Source organism: Anolis carolinensis, chromosome 5, assembly GCF_035594765.1.
Source record: "Anolis carolinensis isolate JA03-04 chromosome 5, rAnoCar3.1.pri, whole genome shotgun sequence".
In the NCBI taxonomy this organism is placed as follows: Eukaryota; Metazoa; Chordata; class Lepidosauria; order Squamata; family Dactyloidae; genus Anolis; species Anolis carolinensis.
The window spans coordinates 188,326,352-188,349,608 of record NC_085845.1 but is presented as its reverse complement, the minus strand read 5'-3'; the positions used below and the strand labels follow the sequence as shown (position 1 = coordinate 188,349,608).

Below are 23,257 nucleotides of genomic sequence, written 5' to 3'. Positions count from 1 at the left end.
CTATTCTATATTACTGTATAATGGAATAATAGTGTGTTATGATTTGGAGTGAGTTCCAAATGAACTTTTTTGTAATGCTTTAGTGTCTCCATTACACAGTGTTAGACTTCTGAAAGTGGACAGTTGTTTACATTCTGCCCCTGTTTTTTTACTTTCTTCCCATTCTTTTAATCCACCCACTTTCTTCAGTGGCTTACACACTTTGAGGAGTTTGGTAAGACTGAAATTTAGAGCCAAAAGATAACAGTAAGCAATTGTATTATAGGTTTTGTAGTCCATTTGTGATGAAAGGCATATTGAAAAGACAACATAAAATGCTAAAGACACTTTCCAAAAAAGCAATAGAAATAGAAAAATGTCTCCTTACAGATCAACAACAATAACATCTATGCCATTCTCTGCAAATCTCATGTCCTGTTCTAGAAACTGATATTTAAATTACAGACTAATTAATGCAATTATTTCTGTTATTGGCAATGAACTGACCTCTCTCAGTTTCTAGTGTTTAACGTTATCTAAGTATTTTTCAAACTTAACATTCCAAGTTGTGCAATAGCCACACATTACTCTAAATATCGGAAACAATATGACAATGACAGCTTCCAAGAAACACAGCATAAAGATGCCACTGCATTGACATTCTGCTTGTGGGTTTACCAGAGATATCTGTTTGGCTAATGAGTAAACATAACACATGCATTTGGTCTGATTAATCACACCTCTTTTTATATATGTAGACGTCCAGATGTACTTGTCATCTTTTTCTGCATGCAGAAGTGAGATCTCAACTACAGTCTTTGCAAAGATATGTTGGATCATTTGCTCTGCAGAATTTTATATAACAAGTATCAGGAATAATAATTAAATTTACCAATCCTAAGATTGAAAATGGGAGCAAGTGTTCACTGATCTGCACATCTTTTGCTCAGTTTCCAGAATCTTCAGCTAATCTCCCTCTGCAAAGAACCAAGAGAACTAACTAAATTTGTTTTGAACTTTTTTCTTTTTAAAATAATTTTTATTAATAACACCGGAACAATTTCAATATAATAAAAAAGAAGGGAAAAGGGGAAGAGAGAAAAGGAGAAAAAAAGGAGTTTAAGTTTGTTGACTTCCATCCGCCTTGTGGTGTAGTATAATCCTAACAAAATTTACACAAATTTAGTCCATTCTCAACCCTACAACCTCTTTCTCTCGATGTTCATTTATGGAACAACCACTTTTTTGCACCTTCTTTTAAGTTCATGTTATTATTTTCATCTTTTCACATTTCAAATAGTCTTTAACTGGTTGCCAATTTGTTTGAGTTTTCTTTTTTTCCTTGGTGTGTTGATAGCAAATAGGTGAGTCTATCCATATTCATAATCTCCGTTATTTTGGTCAGCCATTGGTCTATGGAGGGTGTCTCTGTAGTTCTCCAATATCTGGCAAATACTGTCTTTGTGGCCATAACTGAATAATTGAACAATATCTCTTTATTTTTTTTCCTTTTCTATATCCAACATACCCAGGAGGAAATATTTTGGTTCCATTTAAATTTTTATGTCAAGCATTTTTTGTATTTTCTCATTAATTTCTCTCTAATACTTCTTAGCTATTTCACACGTCCACCAAGCATGGAAAAATGTGCCCGTCTGGTTGACACACTTCCGACAATTGTTGGATGTATTTTTATAACACATAAGAAGTCTTTGCGGAGTGATGTACCACTGATACATCATCTTATACCAATTTTCCTTTAAGTCATATGCATATGTGTATATAATCTTATATTTCCAAATTTTCTCCCATTCTTCTAATTGTATTGAGTGACCTATATTTGCTGCCCATTTAACCATACATTCTTTAATTTGTTGTTTCCGTGGCTCATTCTAATAAATTTTTATAAATTATAGTAATTACTTTCTTTTCCATTATTTTTATCCTATCCCAAAAGGTGTATTTTTCTACCAAACCCACCTTTTTATCTTTATTAAAATATTCCTTCATGTGTCTAAATTGGAACCACAAGAAATTTTTAAATTTTTGGTTCATTTCTTCTTGTTTTCTTAATTCATATCCTTCTTCTTTTTTGAGTATGTCTCTATATGTTTTAAACTTTTAATAACATTTAGAGCAGATGAACCCCGAACTTTCAGTAGCTCTATAGACCAATCCTGTGTTGAATCAGCCTTCTATTCCTTTTGTGGCAGCTGGGATTAAGGGATTCCAGTCCTTTTACAAACTAAGTTCAAAATGAACAGTGTGGCTTCTGCCTCCATCTGCCTTCATTTCTCTTGCAAGCAACTTGGCAAAAACACTTGTATTTGTGCATCATTTTCCTGTCACAGCTGCAGTTAATGGACTCCTGCCTTGATTTCCCAGCATCTTAGCTTCCCTACATCCCTGCAGGCAATTGCACAGCAAAAAGGCTGTATATTACCCACTTCCAATAAGATGCTCAAGTGCTTTATGGCTTCCTGAATTGTAAGCCCCAGTGCTGCTGCCCTCATTTCAGTTTTTGAACTGCCTCTACAGCAAAGTTAGAGGTTAAGAAATACCTGCATACCCCAACATACAAATGCTTCCTCACAGCGAACAGAAACTAAATCAGGGTTGTTGTATGTTTTCCCAGGAGAGAATGCTTCTAGAATAATGGCCATACAGCCGGGAAAACATACAACAACCCTGTGATCCCGGCCATGAAAGCCTTCGACAACACATAGAAACTAAATCAATGGCCCTCTTCATGGAAACAGCTTCTTGATAATTCATTCACTAGGATGATTAACTCTGAAGGAGTCAAGCATTATCAAGAATGCTACCACTTTCTCATAGAAAAGGGGAAGAACTTTAATAACTCTTTATTATTCAATAGCACCAAAAGAGGATATATCTTACACTTGTTCTTTCCTTACACTATGCCTCATTTCTTCAAACAAGAGCCAAGTATGAGTGAAGGAAGGGAAGATCTGTTTTCTTAGGGTTCACTTTTAATGACACTTCTATTTCTAGACTTCAGAGCTTTGTTCCTCCCTCCCCACAACCTTTTTATAACTACATAAGGGAGGATGTTTGGAAAGTGTTAGAACAAGGGGATAATGTTACAATGGGGGATTATAACAGGGATATGTGATAATAGCTCTATCAAAGAGAGAAGGCTATAAACTACAATTCACAAAGCAACTGTGTTGTTTCTTTCACACTAGTTAGATGAATCCAACAGCCACAATAAGAAGTATGATAAAAGAGAGGAAAATACTTTTTTAAAAATGAGAACTTTATCTGCCTCCAGGCCTGTAGCGAGGGGGGGGGGGTTTAGGGGTTCAACCCCCCCCCCCCCCAAATTTTTCAAGTTATAAAAAAAATCTCGTTTACTCATGAATTTTATCTGGTTAACCAAATCCCCATGCTAAGTCTATGAGATGCAAAACATTAAGAGTCCCTCCAGGCACTATCTCAAGCAGATATTGACAGGTTTGTAGCGGGGAGGGGTATGTGCTAGGGGTTCAAACCCCCCCCCCCCCCCGAAATTTTCAAAACCCCTCCTGAATTTTTTTTCTGGCTACAGCCCTGTCTGCCTCCATAGGGATAAACAGAATGAAGTGGTTTAGATAAGCTGGATTCAACTCTAGGCAAGTCACATTCTCTCAGCCTTAGATAAAGGCAATGAAACTCTTCCTCTGAATCAATCTTAAGAAAACCTATAATAGGGTCATTATTAGACAGAGTTAACTTAAAATACTAAGGAGAGAAGGAGGGGGGGAAGAGGGAAGAAATGAAGGAAAGAAAGGGGGAAAAAGAGAGGGGAGGGAGGAAAAGAGCAAAGAAATGAAGGGGGGAAGGGGGAAAGAAAAGGAGAGACGGTGGGAGGGAGGGAAAGAGGGAAGAAATGAAGGAGGAAAGGGGAGAAGGAGAGAAGGCGGGAAGGAAGGAAAGAAAGAAAGAGGTAGAGAAGGAAGGAAGGAAAAATTACATTTATCAGAACCCAGATCTTACTCTTTTCGTTTATTACCATTAAATCACACATGGCCACAGCACTGCGTCACCGGGTAAAACTAGTATTAAATAAATGCAAAATATTATGAACATGTAGCTCATTTGCAGATGTTCAGAACTGAGATGCTACAAAGAAAAGTTATAGCTGTGAATCTAACATATTACTTTTTATTCCTGTTGAGAGATAGTGCTAACTAAGGTTTAATTGGTTGATGTTTTAATCTATTTAGTATGACTTAAGTCCTACTGATTTCCTTAATAAAAGAAAATATATAGAGCAGTGACCTCTCAGTGTGCCTTGGTAAGAGTCAGAATCTATAACTGCTTCTCAACAAAGTTAAGCAATTCCTTTTGCAATTCAGTAGTAAAACTGGAGAGTAAGAAAATAAAGAAAATAAATGGGTTGAATACATCCAAGTTTTTGTTGGGAATGGAGCTCCTAGATTAGAAATATGACCTGTGCTTACTGTCTTTAGGCAAGGAATACTCAGAGGTGCTAGTTCCTTCTTCTCAAATATAGCCTACAACTATATTTGATCATTTCCCATCCAAGTATCTACCAGGGCTGACCCTGTTTAGCTTCAAGACCAGACAGGATCTAGTGCCTTTAAGGTATTGGATCATAGTGTAAATGAACCTAGCCAGACATGTTAGCTGAAATTATGGCTAAGCAAACCTTTTGTTTTAAAGTCATTAAAATGGGACCTATTACTCTGTTCGCCTCTTAAATTATATGCTTTGGCCTGATAATTCAGGTGGAGAGGTTTCTTAGAAGGGACCTAAACATCCAAAAACTCTGCTGATAAACAGTCATGCATTCCTGTATTTAGAAGAGAAGACTGAGGGTGACACAATTGCAAACTTTAAATAGCTTAAGGGATGGCACAGAGTAGAGGCCTGTTCTCTGCTGCCCCAGAAGGAAGGATCTTTTCTAATGGTTTGAAGTTACAAGAGAGTAGATTTTGACTGAACATTAGAAATAAAAGTTTGATGGTAAGAGCAGTTTGGCAATAGAACAAATTGCCTACAGAGGTAGTGGGGTCTATTTCTTTTGATGTCTTCAAAATGAGACTGGGTGGCTATATGCAGAGGATGCTTTAACTGGAGATCCTGAATTAAGCTGGTGGTTGGATCCAATGGCCCATGAGACCCCTGCCAATTCTGTGATTCTATGATAGATCTGCCAGTGCATCAAAAAACTGCATCTCATAATGTTCCCCCCACTTTATCAAAATGTAGGTTTTTGCCAATCGTATACTGAGCCATATATACTATATAAGAATTTGGTAGGGTGTGGGGAATTAAAATGCACATTTTTAACTTTATAATAGCCATTTTTTCTTGGTGTCAGTCATATATAAATGAAATTGTTTACCATGACTGGCATATCACACTTAAGAAATGTAGTAATATGGGAATAGACACCAGAGCTACAGTAAGGGTTTTGAAAACTAGGTTCGTGACCTATTCTTTTGACTTTGAACTCTCTAATTTTAGTGCTAGAGCTAGTGTGATATTATAATATTGTATCTGAGCTGAAAAGGGTGTCAAACTGATGTTGAAATGAGATAATTACTGGCCACAAAGGCATCAAGTGAAGACATAAGAGTTATTTTGAGACACTGACAAGAGTCAGACTCATCAGAACTGTGAGCAGATGACTACAATTATGCTTCCCATCCTCCAACAAATCTTTTTTTCTTTTACATGTTTTGCTACATGAATATTTGTCAGTACTGAGTGGTATGAATTGAAACTCATGGAGATATTAGTACAATAGTAATTTGTGTGGTCACTGTCAAAGGACTGTCCAACGTGCTGAAAAATTATGGAGATAATAGACTAGATGGGCAGAAGTTGAACAGATTGTAACTGAGTACCATAAAGACAATGATAAACTTGTTAATTTGAGTCTTTTATATGATGGCTCAAGTACAGGTGTATGTCTGTGTCACTGACAAAACTGAAAAGCAGAGTGGATAAACATCCACTCATCATCATCATCATCATCATCCTCATCCTCATCAATACTGCCTAAACCTCAAAGTGTTCTCATACCCTTTCCCAAAGGAGCTCATGGTAGTGTACAGAGCGTCACACCCTTCATCCCCACCACTACCATAGATTGAGAGCAAGTTGCCCAAGGTCACCTAGTAAGCTTTGTAACTAACAATGTATTTGAAGCTAGGTCCCTTGGCCTTAACCATATGTTTGTTTGTTTTGTTTTTTTTGCAGTTATATACACATGGCCAAACTAAGACGGAGGAGCATAGTAGCAGCTCTCCTCAGATCCTCAGCAATACAACCTATAGTCAAAGTTCTCGCCGTTTGCTATGCACCATGAATAAATTTTATTTATTATTTTAGTTTATTTACTTTTTTAGCCCATCTTTCTCCAGATATAGGGAACTAAAGCTCTCAGGAGAATAAGCATGTCTATGAAAAAAGAAGGAAACATACCACAGGGATGTTTGGTTTCAGAGACAAGCAAATCCTCAGAATACCTTTGAAAAATAAGAACAAAACATTTTTGCACCCTGTACCATAAACTACCCATGTTGCTATGGAAGACTACACACATACTTAACACCAAATTGATACCAAACATGTGGTAAATGCAGTATCCTACTCACACTCAGCCACCCAACTGTTTCAGAAATTTGTGGTAACAGCAATATGAATTGCATACACAAATGCAGTTTTGCAAGGCATCCTTGCATTGCTTTTTATTTTTCTAGATTTTTAAAAAACTGGATTGTAAAGAGAATGGCCTAAAATTCAGATGCAAGATTTACTTTTTGTCTGTGTGACTAGAGAAATAATTTTACATTTACTGTGCTTTCATAGGTTCTGCAAGAGGTGTGTCACCCATCTGTATGAAGGCCACATCATTAAAAGGATCATAGAAGTTCCGTACTGGCTGGAATATTGAACTTGAAACTTTTAGGTTCTTCATAATCTTTTCTGTAGTCAGGAAAGTGCACTAGAAGAAACAGGTTTGCTGTGTGCTATAATAATGCTTAACACAATGCAAGTTTAGAAAGCCATTTTAAAAACCAGAAACAGAATGTTTTTTATAAAACTGCTAAAAAGACATTCTGTAGTTTTAAGTGCATTTAAATGTACACATATCTCTGTCTCTCTCTCATCCTTGTAACAAAGGCAATTAGTAGCATATTCACTGAGAGAATCCATGAACTCAGAATGTCTCTATTCTAGTCAGTTCTGTGGTTGGGTTGTCAGCAGACAAAGCATCTGGAGGCCATGCTGTTCTCTCTCACTATAGTTAATAGTTCTGCCCATCCCTTTAAATAATCCCTTTCCCCTAAAGCAAAACATTTACCCCGCTTATCCATATGCCTCTTTTGCTGGTTGAAAGGAGTATCATGTTGAATAAGGTATCAGGCCATCCTGTCAATAGGAGAGGATAAGACTGGCAAGGGCTTCCCACTGTGCACATTTGTTTGTTTATACATTTCGTATATTTAAAGTATATTTCCTCCACTTATTATTTATTACAGTATTTGTATCCCGCCCTTCTCACCCAATAGGAGGTTCAGGGCAGCTCTTCCATTGAAAAGGATAGCCTTAGTATTCCAACAAGAGACCATAAGAAGGCCACTATTGTCAAGAGTCAGACGCCAGTTAACAAACAAAACAGAGTTTATTCCGAAGATAAGCCAAAATAACATAAACACAGAAAGTATCCTTGAAACACTTCACTTATCAGTGTTTCAAGAGTAGTTTGGACAAAAATAACCCAAAAACAAGCCACGCTATTTTCCCGTGCTGGCATTCAATAAAAACTAAAAAGAAGCTTCAATTCAGCTTTGGAGAACAAATAGAGTTGACTGCAAGAAAATATGCAAAATAAACGAAGGCTTGAAACCTTCCAGAAGCTGCAGAGTATAACTGAAAGTGCAAAAGCCTCTTTTGGCTTCAAACCGTTTCTGAAAACAGACAGCCGGCTCTGCGGATTTAAAGGGACAGTTCCCAAAAGAAAAACAGCAAACTGGCTTGAAAACAAACAAACTAGAAGAGCAGTAAACTGCTTCCACGGTGCAGATAAAGCCGAAAGCTTCAAAGGGATGATGAATAGCCGTCGTCAGGAGATTCCAAGGTCAGGTCAGGAGGCAGTAGCAAATTCCGAAAGGCAAACCAGTAGTCAGAAGCTGGGAGTAGTCGTCAGTCAGAGGGCGTAGACAGAAGCCAGGTCAAATTCAATCCAAAGTCCGAAGAGGGTGCAGTCATCCAAACCAGGTCCACGATAAGACACAGCGAGAGCCAAGCCAGATGGTATCAGCAGCTAGAAATAGTAATCAGAATGCAGTCCAAGGAAACCCACACAGTTCCATCCCTCTGCTGCAGAGCAGTCCCAGATAACTTACATCCGAATCACAGTCCAAGTCCAGTCTTCACGGAAACACAGAGATCCCAATGGCGCCTCAGCAACACCTTGCCACACGCAAAGTGCAATGGCCAAACATTCCCATTTTATTCCCCTTCCTCCTGGGTGACCAAACACTCACACCCAAACACCAGGTGTCCCAAATCTACTCAGAGTCTGAACTCCACACAGCTAGAGTTCGTGGATCCGGAGTACCTAGCAATTCATCGGAGTCCCAATCATCCTGCCCACACTTAGCCCCATGAACACTTAAAGAACCATCCTCCCTTCTCCAAGCATCCCAAGTGGGATCAGCTCCTGCAGAAACCCCAGGTTCAGTAGTATCCATAGGCCCCAAATCCTCAGACATCTCCGGTGGCTGTGCCCATTCAGTGCCCACTTCCCCAGCCACCACCTGTTCCTCAGCATCCATTTCCCCAAACTCCCCATCTGAATCTTCCTCAAAAGATCCCCCATATAGCTCTCTAAGTCGCTTCCTGCGCAACTCCTCCAGTGAACCCTCATCACGAGGGTTTTTTCTTCCTCTTCGAATCCCATCACCATCAACCATAATCCCCGAAGGCGCAGTCACAACAACTATTACCTCGATTTTCTAACCAAGGACAAAACAAATGTAATTGCTCAGGAAAATGTTAGATTAATGATTTATTAATTTAATTGTTTATTAAAGGTAAACATGACCAATGAATTTAAAATAGAGCTTTGGAATTCACTCAAGCATATGGGGGATGCAGGCAGTGATTTCTATTTATGTCTGACCTTGGAAGCTAAGCAAAATCAGTACTTGGGAGGAACTGGTAAAACCAGTGCCTAAGAAAACCCTATGAAATTAATAAATTGAGAAGTGACTTGAAGGTATGCACACACAAGAAGTACTGCAATCTTAAGCATTATCCCAAGTGTAATTAAAGTAAAACATACATTCTGAGTAAACATTTTTTAACCTGTTGAAAAAAATGGCGAGGCATTACTTATTTTATATCATCTCTGGCAAAATAAAATTGCACATATGAGTTGATTAACAATATATAGAATGTATTCACCCTCACTCCATTTATCACACCAGTAAAAGCAATGTACAAGATACCTCACAATCTCTGACGATGCCTGCCATAGATGTGGGCAAAACATCAGGAGAGAATGCTTCTGGAACATGGCCATACAGCCTGGAAAACACACAACAACCCAATGTACATGATTCCAGCTGCCAAAACCAGAGATACTAGTTTGTATAGATAATTTTTCTGTTTTTTTAAGGCCACTGCACACACACTGGGAATATGTGTCCCCTGTCAGCAGGCATGAACGTTTAGTAGTCAGTCACAATTATTCTGGCTGGCATAGCCCTAAGTGTTTGCTATCATAGACTTACAAATAGCATCAGCATGACTATCTGCTAACAAACCAGTCAGTTCTTGATGCTATTCCCAGAAGCATCTCTGCCTTAGTACCTCCAGTATTCACTCAAGCTACACAACAGCGGGATAAATACAGCACAGCTGATCCCACAATGCTGCCAACTTCTACACTAAGAGGCTTCCTGGCTACCTAGTGGGAGTTCTCTAAAGCTTTTAAGTCCATTGGCAACATAGTGAACAGGCTGCAACTACAAAGTCTGGGACTTGAAACTATAATCCTATTTCAAATTCTACCTCCTTGGCCAGCAATAAGGAAACAGGATGAGAATGCTTTCTCAATTTAGGTCTAGGTTGGCTGTAGCTTCCATCTCATGAACATGACAAAGAAAGAACAGACATTAAAAAGTGTCCTTGTCTGAATATGAAATACCAGGATAAAATTCCTGTATTTTTCCCCCAACTACCAGCCAGTTTTTTCTATCTCTAACTATAGCCAGTTCTGCAATGGTACTTGATATTAGGGATCCTATAAATCTTGTCTGTGAATTCAGGGGACAAAAAACGTTCAAATGGAATTGCATTTCTTTTCCTAAACACACCACTTTTTAAAAAAGAGAGAGAGGGGGAGAGAGAGAGAGAGCAAACATTGATCCCTTCCAAACAGGATATTGGGAACCATGTAAATGTAATGACACCACAATATTTTTACCCATTTGGATTTGATACATGATTACATAACTGAAAGTTAACATTTCAAATCAACAAAAAGGTGATTAAGAGAAGCCTTCCCAGATAAGTCATGTGTCTGATCATTTTAGGCTGGGGATCATGTAGCAAATGGGATATCAATCATGAATAATAATGATTTTATTTTTATACCCCGCCCCATCTCCCCAAAAGGGACTCGGGGCACCTTACATGGGGCCAAGCCCAGGTCAAACAAGTAGTACAAAACACAACAATAAAACAAATCAATCAACAATAAAACAAATCATAAAACTAATGAGGTCACATAAAATAGACATGCTTTTTTAAAACCCTGTTTGCTCCTAAAAGGAACTGGGCCAAGGAGAGTGTCAGTAGTGTCAGATACTATCCCGGGGGGGGAGGGGGGGAGGGACAATACCAAAACTATTGTCCCAATTAAATGCTAGGGGAGGCATAACATGGGAAACTATGGCCAGCTAAGGAATAAAGTGCAGTAAAAAATGAAGCTATGTAGTTGTCAATGGTTAGTGCTCCCAGACTCATTCAAACCAATGGGATGCTAGGCTAGCCTGGTGCTGCTGTCCTTTTGCCAGTAGTCAAATACCTTTTTCATTCTCCATCTCTTTCTGTAACATTTTATAACCATGTGTTTGCCACTAGGTAATTACTAATGAAGGAGATTTTTCTCTCTCTTTTTGATTTGTTTAAATTGTATTTTTATCATTTTAATTTAATTATATTTTAATCTAGTTGTGTTTTAATATTTGAAACTGCTGCTTGTATACTATTTAGTTATGAGTTATCTTGAATTTTATGTTTTGGAAGACAAGTAGCTTTTAAACTTAATAGATTAATGTACAGGAGTGAAGGTCACTCTGTTATGGGGTGAACAGCATTAGAGGACTACTATTCAGCATGATGACCACTACTCTATGGGATACAACACGGTTCCATCTTGTCTCCAACCCTGTTTAAAAATCTATATTACATTACTGGGTAAGGCAGAGGGTGTATAAGAATACTCATCTCCTTCACTGGTTGTGGGTAACTTAGTCTGTCAACTGGTACCTTCTTGGTCAGACTACTGCATTGTATTATATGTGGGTCAATCCATTACAAATAACTAGTTGTCACAAGAAATAGATTAAGGGTGCATACTGCAAAATAAAACAAAATCCACAAAAGATAATTCAAAATGTAGCTCTGTGACACCAACATCATCATTTTATTTTATTTTATATGATTTTTAAAACGTATTTTGCCTGATGAAGAAAACAGTGGAGCATTGAAAACTTGTATGAGATTGGCAGATTTTTACATTTTGGTTGGCCAATAAATGTATCGCTACTTTGTCAAATTTGTTTTATTTAGCTATCAGAAATAATTCAGAATCAATTAGTTAACCATTGTATTGTTTGCAAAGAAATATCACATAAGGAAGGCATGGTTGATAATCCAATATGACAGAAGCTTAAAGAGAAAAGATGCACTGAAGGCCTTTGACAAGGTGGAATGACAAGTTCTTTTGGAAGTATTCCAGAAAATTAACTTTTCCATAAATTCATAAGAGTGCTTTGATAACTATGCGACCACACAGAAGCAATACTTTTGGTCAATGGAATAGATTCTGCATCAATTAAACTTCTGAGAAGCAACAAGTAAGGTTGCCAGGTATCACCCCACTTGTTTGCCTTATCAGTTAAGTCAATGGCTAATCTAATTTTATCTAACCCAGTGGTTCTCAACCTAGGGTCCCCAGATGTTTTTGGCCTACAAATCCCAGCCAGTTTACCAGCTGTTAGGATTTCTGGGAGTTGAAGGTCAAAAACATATGGGGACCCCAGGTTGAGAACCACTGTAACCCAATGATATCAGGTCTGCACGTTAAGGGCCACTATCATAACATAGCATTACATACCAATGGCATTTTCATCTTTCTTTAAAATCCTGAAGCCTCTTTTCCAATTCTGAAACAGAAAAACCCCTTTTTTATTCAGGTCTCAAAATTAATTCCCAAAAGTCCAAACTCCTGTGCTTGAATGTTCTACTTCCATAACAAAAACACTTGCAGTTTCTCACATTTGTTGGCCAGGTGGAATAGCAGTGAATAGTCTTGTAGCCTCAAAGCCTGGCTGTTTTCTTCTTTTGGGAATCCTTGTTTGGTGAGCAGGAATACAATGGAATAGACTTGCTGCTCGGAAGGCTGGGTACTTGCATTATAGGGGAATGGTTTTTTGGGCTGCTAGAATTGCAATGAATAGCCTCGCTACTTCAAAGCCTGGCTGCTTGCTACCTAGGAGAATCTTTGGTTGGTCAGATTCAATAGTACAGAGTAGTATCGCTGCTTCAAAGCCTGTCCATCTTCTACCAAGGTTAATCCTTTGTTGGTCTGGTTGAATTGCACCGAATAGCCTTGCAGCTTCAATGCCTGCCTGTGTTATAGCTAGGGGAATTCTTGTTTGGCGAGCTGGAATAGCACCCTCAATCACAGAGCCGCTTTGAAGCCTGGCTACTTGCTTCATAGGGAAATCATTGTTTGGCCAGCTTGATTGCACTGAATAGTCTTGTAGCTTGCAAGCCTGGCCGCTTTCTACCTTGTGGAATCCTTGGTTGCCCACACATGGCAATAGTCTTGGTGTGGGAAGTATGAATGCTGCAATTAGTCACCTTGATTAGCATTTAATGGCCTTGCAGCTTCAAAGCCTGGCTGCTTCCTGCCTGGGGGAATCCTTTGTTGGGAGGTATTAGCTGGCCCTGATTGTTTCCTGTCTGGAATTCCCCTGTCTTCTGAGTGTGATTCTTCATTTACTGTCCTGATTTTAGAGTTTTTTAATGTTCTGTCTTATTATACTATAGTAATTTTATATATTATATTTATAATCTTATATTATCTGCTTAGAAGTGGATTATATGAGCCCCCTTCTACACAACTATATAAAATCCACACTGAACTGGATTATATGGTATAATATAATCCAGTTCAAAGCCAATACTGTGAATTATGTGCCTTGGCATTTGGGGTTATATAACTGTGTGGAAGGGCCTTGAATCTACATTGCCACAGAATCCAGTTCAAATCAGAAAATCTGTATTTTATAGGCAGTGTGGGTGCAGGGCCTAAAGGGGCTTAACTAAATGAAATGGAAGGCACCATAGCACAAAGGACAGATCGGAGACTGTATTTGGGAAATCAAAAGTCTCTGTGAGGAAAGGAAATCTTTGAAGTCTATTCAATTCTGGATGGTTATTGTCACACAGTATAAAGTCCCAACATGACTGGATTCTACATATCTTTGCACTGACTTTAATACAATGTTGACATGACTTTATGTATCACTGTCTTATATAGCTTTTTAATCTAATTTGAATACAATTCTGTTGTGACTTGAATTAATACAGTTCAGACATGACTTCAGTTAATACAGATCCGACATGACGTGAATTTCTGTGCTCCTTCTAGCTTCATATTCTTCCTTCCAGTGCTACACTAACTGACAAATGCTAACTGATAAAAATAACTGCCATTTGGAAGCTGGCAGGAGCTGAGGCTAAGCTCCGCCCCCTTAGAACCTTAAATGGACAGGACAGCAGGTGAGAATCTTCTGGTGGCATGACAATGGCTCTTCCTTGTCCTCTAATTTGGACTTTATTTTTCTAGATTTTTTAAATTAAAAAACATAGCTTGGATGGCAATGTCTTTTATGGCCAAATTTGGTGTGATTTGGTTCAGTGGTTTTGCTGTTTACTCCATCATAAAACGTCACATTATATTTATATATATATACTAGCTGTGCCCGGCCACGCATTGCTGTGGCAAAGTGTTGGTGGTATTGGTTAAAAATAGTTGTGGAATGTTTATTTGATGTTATTTGTATTTTTAAATTAATGTTATTGTAACTTACGTTTTTTATTTATTATATTTTATTATTTTGTTGTATTATTTTTACTTATTTTGTGTTATTATAGTATTTTATTGTATTAATTTTTGAGTGTTTTTAATTTTTTTAGTTTCATTATTTTTATTGTATTATTTGTATTTATTTTATTTTTATTGTTTTATTATTATTTGTATTTTTATTCTTTTATTATTTTTATGTATTATATTTTATTATTTGATTATATTATTTTTATTTTTAATTGTATTATTTTATTTTGGGTTTTTTTGTATTTATTTTATTATTTTTATTAGAAATAATATGACAGTATAGTGGTATAGTAGAATATAGTACATAATATGTAATGTTGATATTGTGCGTTGATAATAATATAATGTATTGTATGTATATTTTATTTATAAGCCTCTGTGAGTCTACATCGGGGTGAGAAGGGCAGGATATAAATTTAGTAAATTAATATATAAATGTATGTCGTGCATTTGCATAGTGTGCATAGTTAATGAGATGTTTTGTGGATGGGCCCAGACGGAGGCGCGACATTCCAATATATTTCCTTCGATAGAGAAAAATCTGAAATACTGATGTTCAGGGATTTTGGGATTGACCTAGATTTGGATAAATATACCCTGTATTTGTATAATAGGGATATTTAATGAGATGTCTTGGAGATGGGGCCAAAGTGTAGACATGAAATTCCGTGTATGTTTGTTTAGATAGAAATGTGAGATATGAATAGTTACGGTTTAAATTTATAATAATAATACTCCTATATGTGACATTGTGCACATTATTATTATTATTATTATTATTATTACTACTATTATTATTTAAGTGTCAGTTTAACTGTCACTCCTGAGGATGTGTGGTTGGGTTATTATTATTGGATTATTTTTATTCTTATTATTATTATTGCTAATTGAGAGACCATGAAGGCCAGTCATATAGAAAAGGAGGGTGACTTTGTTTTTGCCGTCCTTTTTCCCTTGGCGCCTGGCCAATGGCCTTTTCAACCGGTACCATGGACTTCATCTCCCAGAATCCCTGGCCTTTGAACCATCCACGAGGGTTTCTGGGAGTTGGAGTCCCGAACGCCATCCATTGGCATTGCTGGAAACCGCTTGGGTCTTCAACTCCCAGAATTCATAGCCATTGAAGAAGCTTGCAAGCGTTTCTGGGAGTTGGAGTCCAGAATGTTTTGCTGGCTGAGGTCGGAGCACAGCCACAGAGGGTGGTTTTCCTCTGTCGCCATCCTGCTGCCTTGGGCTTCCGAGCGGCTGCCCTTTGCAGGAGGGAAAGGTGGAGGAAGGGTTTGGCTGGGCCTGCTGCCTGAGAAGGGAGGCGAGGCCTAGCCAGGCGCCAAGCACTGGCCTCACATAGGACGCCGTCCCAGGAAAGAGATGCCCTCCCGGGAAGGGGCGAGGAGGTAGCGGAGGAGGGCGGGTGTACATGGATATGGGGATGTGTGTGTGTGCGTGTGTATGTATGTCGGCTGTTGGGGAAGGGCGGAAATTGAGGCCTGGATGTGCAGCGGCCGCCTGGAGCCTCCGTGGCCTTTCCGGCTGCCGGGGAAGGCAGCAAAGTGTATGGGTCCGTGGGGGGCACCTGGAGGCCCGCAGAGAGTAGCCACCTTTCGGGTGGGCTGAGAAGGCAGGAAGGTGAAGCAACAGGGTGAAGGGCGCGAGGGCGGTGGAGGTCGCGAGAGAGGGTGAGCGAGGGGTGTGTGTGTGCGCGCGGAAAGGGTTGGGAGGATTGTGGCGCATGCGTATATCGCCTGTTGCGGTTGTTGGTGTTGTGATTGTGTTTTTAGTATAATTTTGTTTTATCTTACTGAAGGCGGGGATGATTAATTGTGTTGCCAATTTTTGAGTTTGGGGGGTTTGGGGTTTTTTTGTTTTGTGCATCGCTGTGATGCCAAAAGCCTTTTATATATATAGATACTAGCTGTGTCCAGCCACGCGTTGCTGGGGCGAAGTATGGTGGTATTGGAAATAAAGCATTGAGGAATTGGTGGTAGTTAAGGTAAAGGGTAAAGGTTTTACCTTACATTAAGTCCATCATAAATGGGTTATATAGCTGTGTGGAAGGGCCTTGAGTCTACACTGCCATATAATCCAGTTAAAATCAGATAATCTGTATTTTATAGGCAGTGGGGAAGAGGCCTAAGTGAGGCCTAACTCTGCCTGTCCCCTGGGCTGAGTGGGTTGCTAGGAGACCAAGTGGGCGGAGCTTAGCCTTCTAACTGGCAGCTATTGGATAAAAACAATTATTCCTCTCCCTCTAATTAGGACTTTATTTTTCTTTTCTTTTTGTTGTATGAACGTAGAGGCATGGATGAGGGGTTGTGCTGCCAAGTTTAGTGTTTCTGGGATGTGTAGTTTTGTTGTTTTGCCCTAGGCTGAAATTTCATTACCCATATATATATATATATATATATATATATATATGAGAGAGAGAGAGAGAGAGAGAGAGAGAGAGAGAGAGAGAGAGAGAGAGAATGCTATTCATGTGGTAGTTTTGGGGCAGACATTCAATCTATACTATCAAAACAACTGAAGACAAAAAACCAGAACCTTAAAAGTAATGTTTACATTTCTCTACTCCTTGCTATTAAACAAAATTTATTAGTGCTTATAATCATATTCATATTCCACTTAAGCAAACCTAAATCTTCTTTAAATATAAAAATACAGCCTGTGTATGTTTGTGTATGCAGAACTCGAAAAACAGTCGGCCAATTAACTTGAAATTTTGACATAACATTGCATTCCAATACGCATGTGTTTTAGAGTAAAATGAGTTTGAGGGAGGGAGAACCATGGATGATGGGATATGCAGTACGTACAATTACTTCAGCTCCCATAGACCACTGTGATTTGCATCAATGACCGATCAGGACAAAACCGGCCACACAGAGCCCCCGATGAACCACTTTATGTCCTGGTGCAGTTAGAGGAGGACAGACCATGGATGATGGGATTTGCAGTAGCTTCGTCCGATTCAGCTCCAACTTCAACAGACCACAAAGATCCACACAAATGACAGACCAGGGCAAAACTAGGCACTCAGACTCCCCATAACCAAGAGAAAATACTGGAAAAGTTTGAGGGAAACAGACCTTGATTTACAGGAGTTATCGTTCACCAGCAACCAGAAAAATTGTGACCCCCACCGACAATGGACCAGGACCAACAGTCTGAGGGACCGTGAACTGGCCCCGTTTAAAAAGTTTGGGGACCTCTGTGCTGGAGAAACCAAAATAAATACATAAAATAATGGTATCAAAATGCCTCAAACATGTCAAGAGAACATCTAAGATGTCACTTATTATAGTAACAGTACAACCTGAACACTACAATACAAAAGTAAAGTTTACTTTTCAGACATATAAAGCAGAATATTTAGCACCACTGGATATGTAAATTATATTAGGAAGATGAACAGTACAGACTTTCAGGCTCTTGATAGAAACTGTTCAAGCATCCTTCAGATATTTTACTGAGCTAGCTAACATTCCCAGGCTGGCCTCTTAATTCCAACTGGAATTCCACATTACTTTGGATTTTTTGATGGCTACACAGTACTGCTTTGCTCCACTGAGCCATCATCCAGCACAGGATGCTGGTAAAATCAAATCAAATAGGACCCAACACTGTTGCTTAGTGACCAACACTGCTGCTTTCACAGCCGCTGAGAGAACAACCAGGATCCTCACAGGAATTCACATTCCACTAATCACAGCTGATAAGAAAGATGTGCATAAAAATAAGATTCTGAGTTAGGAGGCCAGTTGTAGACTTAATTCCAAAACTGAGCAGTTTTCACTGTAAATAAATGCTTGTTTCATAAATAAAAAGAACAGTAGCTAGTCACACTTTTGGAAGGGTGTAAAAAGAAATAAATAAATAAAAAGAAAAAACCAGAATGAAAGAACAAGTGATTGGCTGTGCTGCTTTGATTTGCAGTCCATCTTTCTGATGAGGGTCAGGAAAGATTACAATATTGAAATTATTCACACTAAAATAATTTAAGACATATATAGACTTGGTCATTAAATAAGCCCAAATTTTCAGAGCTTAAAGTACCCTTGAAGGGAGGGAATCCAGAGTTTCATCTGGTTGAGTCTAGATATGCAATGCAATGAAGTTGGAAATAGACTACTTCACACTTTAAGTTAAAGGCAGCACAATTATGCCACTCTTGTTTGTTCCCCCACAAAGAACAAAATTAAAATTAAAAATAGTATTAGCAAGTCCTAATTTTTCCATTTCCTATTAAACTTGTTTATAGAGGAGTGCTACAGAGCTTGAATGACAGTAATTCATTTTTCTTTCCCCTCTGCCCAACTTCAATATGACTTGTTAAAGTTATTCACTAGTCACTGTTTCGAGAGAATAAGGCATAGCTTTCTAGCTGCTTTGACAAATTTCTTATTAAAATATATTTAAAAATTAAAATAGCTTAACTCCTGCTCTTAAAGCCTTGTTTTAGGAATATGAACAATATTAACTGCACGTTAATAAATAACACTTTTAATGTCATTATCTTATTCTCTTTAGAACATGATACAGCTAATGTTGCTATCTGTAACATGTTATTTCCAAGAGCTGGGGCAACATTCAGAATTCAGCCTTGACACTGAAGTCTAAAGTCATTCTGTCTACATGTCTTCTTCAACATCCTAACCATCTATTCTGCCAGGTATAGAGTTCCAAAAATTGAGACATACATTCTTGACTGTTTTCTCTCATACAATAAACGGACACAGGAGAAGATATGGAAGAACAGGTTGTGTAACTGTATTTCTCTGAGTTGCCATCTGTGAACGTTCACAAATGGGCTATTTGGGCCTGTGCAGTGCACAAGCAACAGCATTCAAGAAAAAACAAGACATGATGAGAGGAGGATGGACAAGGTTGTGTGAGTTCACACATAATCACTCAAATAATTTCCAGGTAAGTAGTAGAGTGAAAAAAGGGGATGCCCACCTGAACATACATTGGATTCATCCACCATGCCAGAGATCAACAAACACTCCTCAGTACTGTAAGATGCCAAAGTGAATAATGAGTCAATGGACTAAAATATAGGGGACACATTCTGAACCTCACCACTGGCATCACTGATGTGGTGGAAGCCAAGTACATAAGGAGCACTTGAATCATTCTTACAGAGATAGCTATATCCACCAATTTGTACTCAATCTTTTAAAATTGATATAACTAAAGATAAGCATTTTTCCTAGGAGTTTCATTTGGAACTTTATTGAAACTTTATTGAAACCTAGTTACCGACTGCATGGTAGGGTAGGCTTTAAACCAGGGGTCCCCAAACTAAGGCCCGGGGGCCAAATGCGGCCCTCCGAGGTCATTTACCTGGCCCCCGCCCTCAGTTTTATAATATAATATATTGTATATACATATAATATTGATAATAATATTATAATGTAATACAATATAACACTAATAATAATGCCATATAATAATATTAATTGTATGTTCTATATTACATATAATATTACTAATAATATTACAGTATAGTGGTATAATTCAATATAGTAATATATAATGCTAATATTGTGCTATGCTAATAATATAATATATTGTATGCACATATAATTTGTAAGCCACTCTGAGTCCCCTTTGGGGTGAGAAGGGTGTGATACAAATGTAGTAAATAAATGCAGTAAATAAATAAATAAATAAATAAATGATTTTTAGACTTAGGCTCGCCCAAAGTCTGAAATGACTTGAAGGCACACAAAAACAACAACAACAATCGTAATTAACTTGACTATCTCATTGGCCAGAAGCAGGACCACACTTCCCATTGAAATCCTGATCAATGTATCTTGGTTAACATTGTTTTTATTTTTAAATATTGTATTGTTCTTTCATTGTTGTTGTTGTTGTTGTTGTTGTTGTTTTTGCACTACAAATAAGACATGTGCAGTGTGCATCGGAATTTGTTTGTATTTTTTTTCCAAATGATAATCCGGCCCCTCAACAGTCTGAAGGATTGTGGACCGGCCCTCGGCTTAAAAAGTTTGAGGACCCCTGCTTTAAACCATTCTAGGAAATCTGGAATTCAGCAATCTGGCTTTTTCTGTTAAGCTCTACAGCAGTAGTTTCCAACCTTTGGTTCTCCATGTGTTTTCTTCCTTCCCTTCCCTTCCCTCCCTTCCTCCCTCTCCAATACATGTCACCTAGCAGCAGCCAAGCCTCTTCACTACTTTTCTTTCCCAGTGATATCACAGAGGGTCACTTCACCCAGCCACAACCAATCTGCTTTGTTCATTTTCTTTTCCCTCTGTTCTGGGCCCAAAAATTTAACTCTCAATTAAATTGGATAATGAAGGGTATGTGTGCCAAGTTTGATCCAGATCTATCAAGCCATGTATGAACCTTTGCTGTACAAATGAACAAGTCAACCAACCTACCAACCTACATACATACATACGCTGAATTTTATTTAGAGAGATTATAGACACACACACACACACATATATAGTGTAGATGTCTGAGGCTTCTGTTCATCTCATGCAATATAGCAGGCATGGAAGTTGGTCTCCCTGGTAAAATTCCATGAAAGGTTCGAAGATGGTCAGACAGCATGAAGCCTTATTAGCAGGCAGTAGAAGATCAATACTTGGCACACATACATTGAAACATGAAATACAATGGTTTGTTTAAACTATTGTTAATCCTTTGCCAGAATACCAAACCAGGATACTGATTTCCATAAGTATGCCAACATAGTTCCTGCATATACAGAAGATCTTGAAAGAAGGCTTTGGAAAATATATGTATTCATACTGATCCTGTTTAGGATTCAAACCGGCCAAAGTACTCTATTCCAGTCCATCCTAACTCATTTGCTATTTCCTTCTTTTGTACAATCAACCAACATTCCATGACCATTGAAAATGCTCAATCCCCTGAAAGCCTTCCAACACCGCCCTTCTAGTACAGTAGAGTCTCACTTATCCAACATAAACGGGCCAGCAGAATGTTGGATAAGCGAATATGTTGGATTATAAGGAGGCATTAAGGAAAAGCCTATTAAACATCAAATTAGGTTATGATTTTACAAATGAAGCACCAAAGCATCATGTTATACAACAAATTTGGCAGAAAAAGTAGTTCAATACGCAGTAATGCTATGTAGTAATTACTGTATTTATGAATTTAGCACCAAAATATCATGATATATTGAAAACATTGACTACAAAAATGTGTTGGATAATCCAAAACGTTGGATAAGCGAGTGTTGGATAAGTGAGACTCTCCTGTACATAGATAATGTTGTTTTGACTCTCACACTCTGAGGAGAGAGTAGAATCTATAAAAAAACTTATACAGTAGAAAACTCTAAAAATAAAGAGTACGGTAATCATGAAAAAGATCTAGACTTAGTACTATTAATATACAGAATGATGCTGAAACATAATGAATCAGGGTTTGTTCTCTTTCTGTAATAATAACGGCAGAGGGTCTGCAGAAAGTTCTGCTTGCCTCCTGTGGCAACCTTCCAGGTACTGTGTAGTGAACAATACTCAACTGAACAAGGGGCAAGCAATTGTGCACTGTAGCGTAATGCTCTTTTGAATGCACGCTGGAGTAAGTTACATCAGGGTGCTTTAATTTTCTTGCCTCTTTGAGAAAATCTTTACAGAGAAACAAAGGGAGAAGCTGCTCCATTATAGAACCTGCAAGGAAATAGGAGCAGATGTGAGTGAGGATGAGACTGAACGACATGAAGAAGGGAATGGAAAGACATTGGCAGTGCACATACAGCATTAGTGGGAACATGAAAAGAAAAAATAATTTGATGATTGGGGGATTGCCTGTCTAAATTTTCAAGAGGGAAAGGTTAAAAAAATCCAAAACACACAAGATTAAAACATTTCTGATCTTCAAAATTAAGATCCTAGTTAACACAAATATAAATTATAGAAAAAATAATGATTTAATGCACTAGATAATGAACACACACATTGATCATACATTTGCTAAAATCGGAAATATCGAAGAAAATATAAAAAAATTATGCATGTTGCTGTTTTTAAAAAATATAGCAAGCACTCAAACATTTAATTAAAACATAATTTAACAATGGAAAGTACTCTGTCCTGTAATTGATTAATGTAATGAGGAGACCAAACAAGAAGTAGCATTTATAAAATAAATTAATGAGTTAGTGAATGCTTCATATTACTTTCATTCACAGTTACCAAAATGATATGTCCTAGAAGTAAAATAAAACATTTCCTTACAGCATATGTAAATAAGTTTCTAGTTTTTCTGAATCGTTAATTTAAAACTTCCTCAGTTTTTTGTTCATTTTTATGGTTTTCACTTTTCTGTTGTTGTCCATGGGCTTGTGGATTTCAATGGCTTCTCTATGTAGTCTGACATAATGGTTGTCAGAGTGGTCCAGAATTTCTGTGTTCTCAAATAATATTCTGTGTGCAGGTTGGACACAAGCAATCAAGAGCCAGTTAACACCTCTCAAATAGAGGATGTCTCCAGGTAACAAAGGCCAGGCTACCTCTATGCAGATACCCTCACTGATTGACTTTGCAAACCTTATGGTTACTCAAATGCTAATTACAGCTTGCTAATTGCAACATTCACACTTGCTTTAAACAGACCATGGTTCTTTCTCCCACCTGGACATTCCACACTGCCACACTTCACTTGCCACAATGCCAATAGAACCTCTGAAGATGCCAGCCACAGATGCAGGTGAAACATTAGGAGGGAATTCTCTTTAAATTTAACTTGGATCAGAATCTGGCAGCCAAAATATTAATTAACATTCACCCAATAGAGCCAATAACCTCAATATTGTTTCATTTAATTTGATTGCAAATTTGACTTGAGGACCAATTCAGTGTATTGTTTCCAAAC

General features: G+C 38.0%; 1 protein-coding gene and 1 long non-coding RNA gene across 2 annotated transcripts in view; both read right to left on the bottom strand.

Annotated features, from left to right (window-relative positions):
• LOC100554039 (chromatin remodeling regulator CECR2) overlaps nucleotides 1-23,257 on the bottom strand; it is a 145,000-nt gene that overhangs the window by 63,657 nt on the left and 58,086 nt on the right. The window lies entirely within an intron of this gene.
• LOC134299655 (uncharacterized) lies at nucleotides 8,216-9,513 on the bottom strand. Its single transcript, XR_010006907.1, has 2 exons — nucleotides 8,367-9,513; nucleotides 8,216-8,284 (listed from the first exon to the last, which is right to left on the bottom strand). It is a non-coding gene; the product is annotated as an uncharacterized LOC134299655 (long non-coding RNA).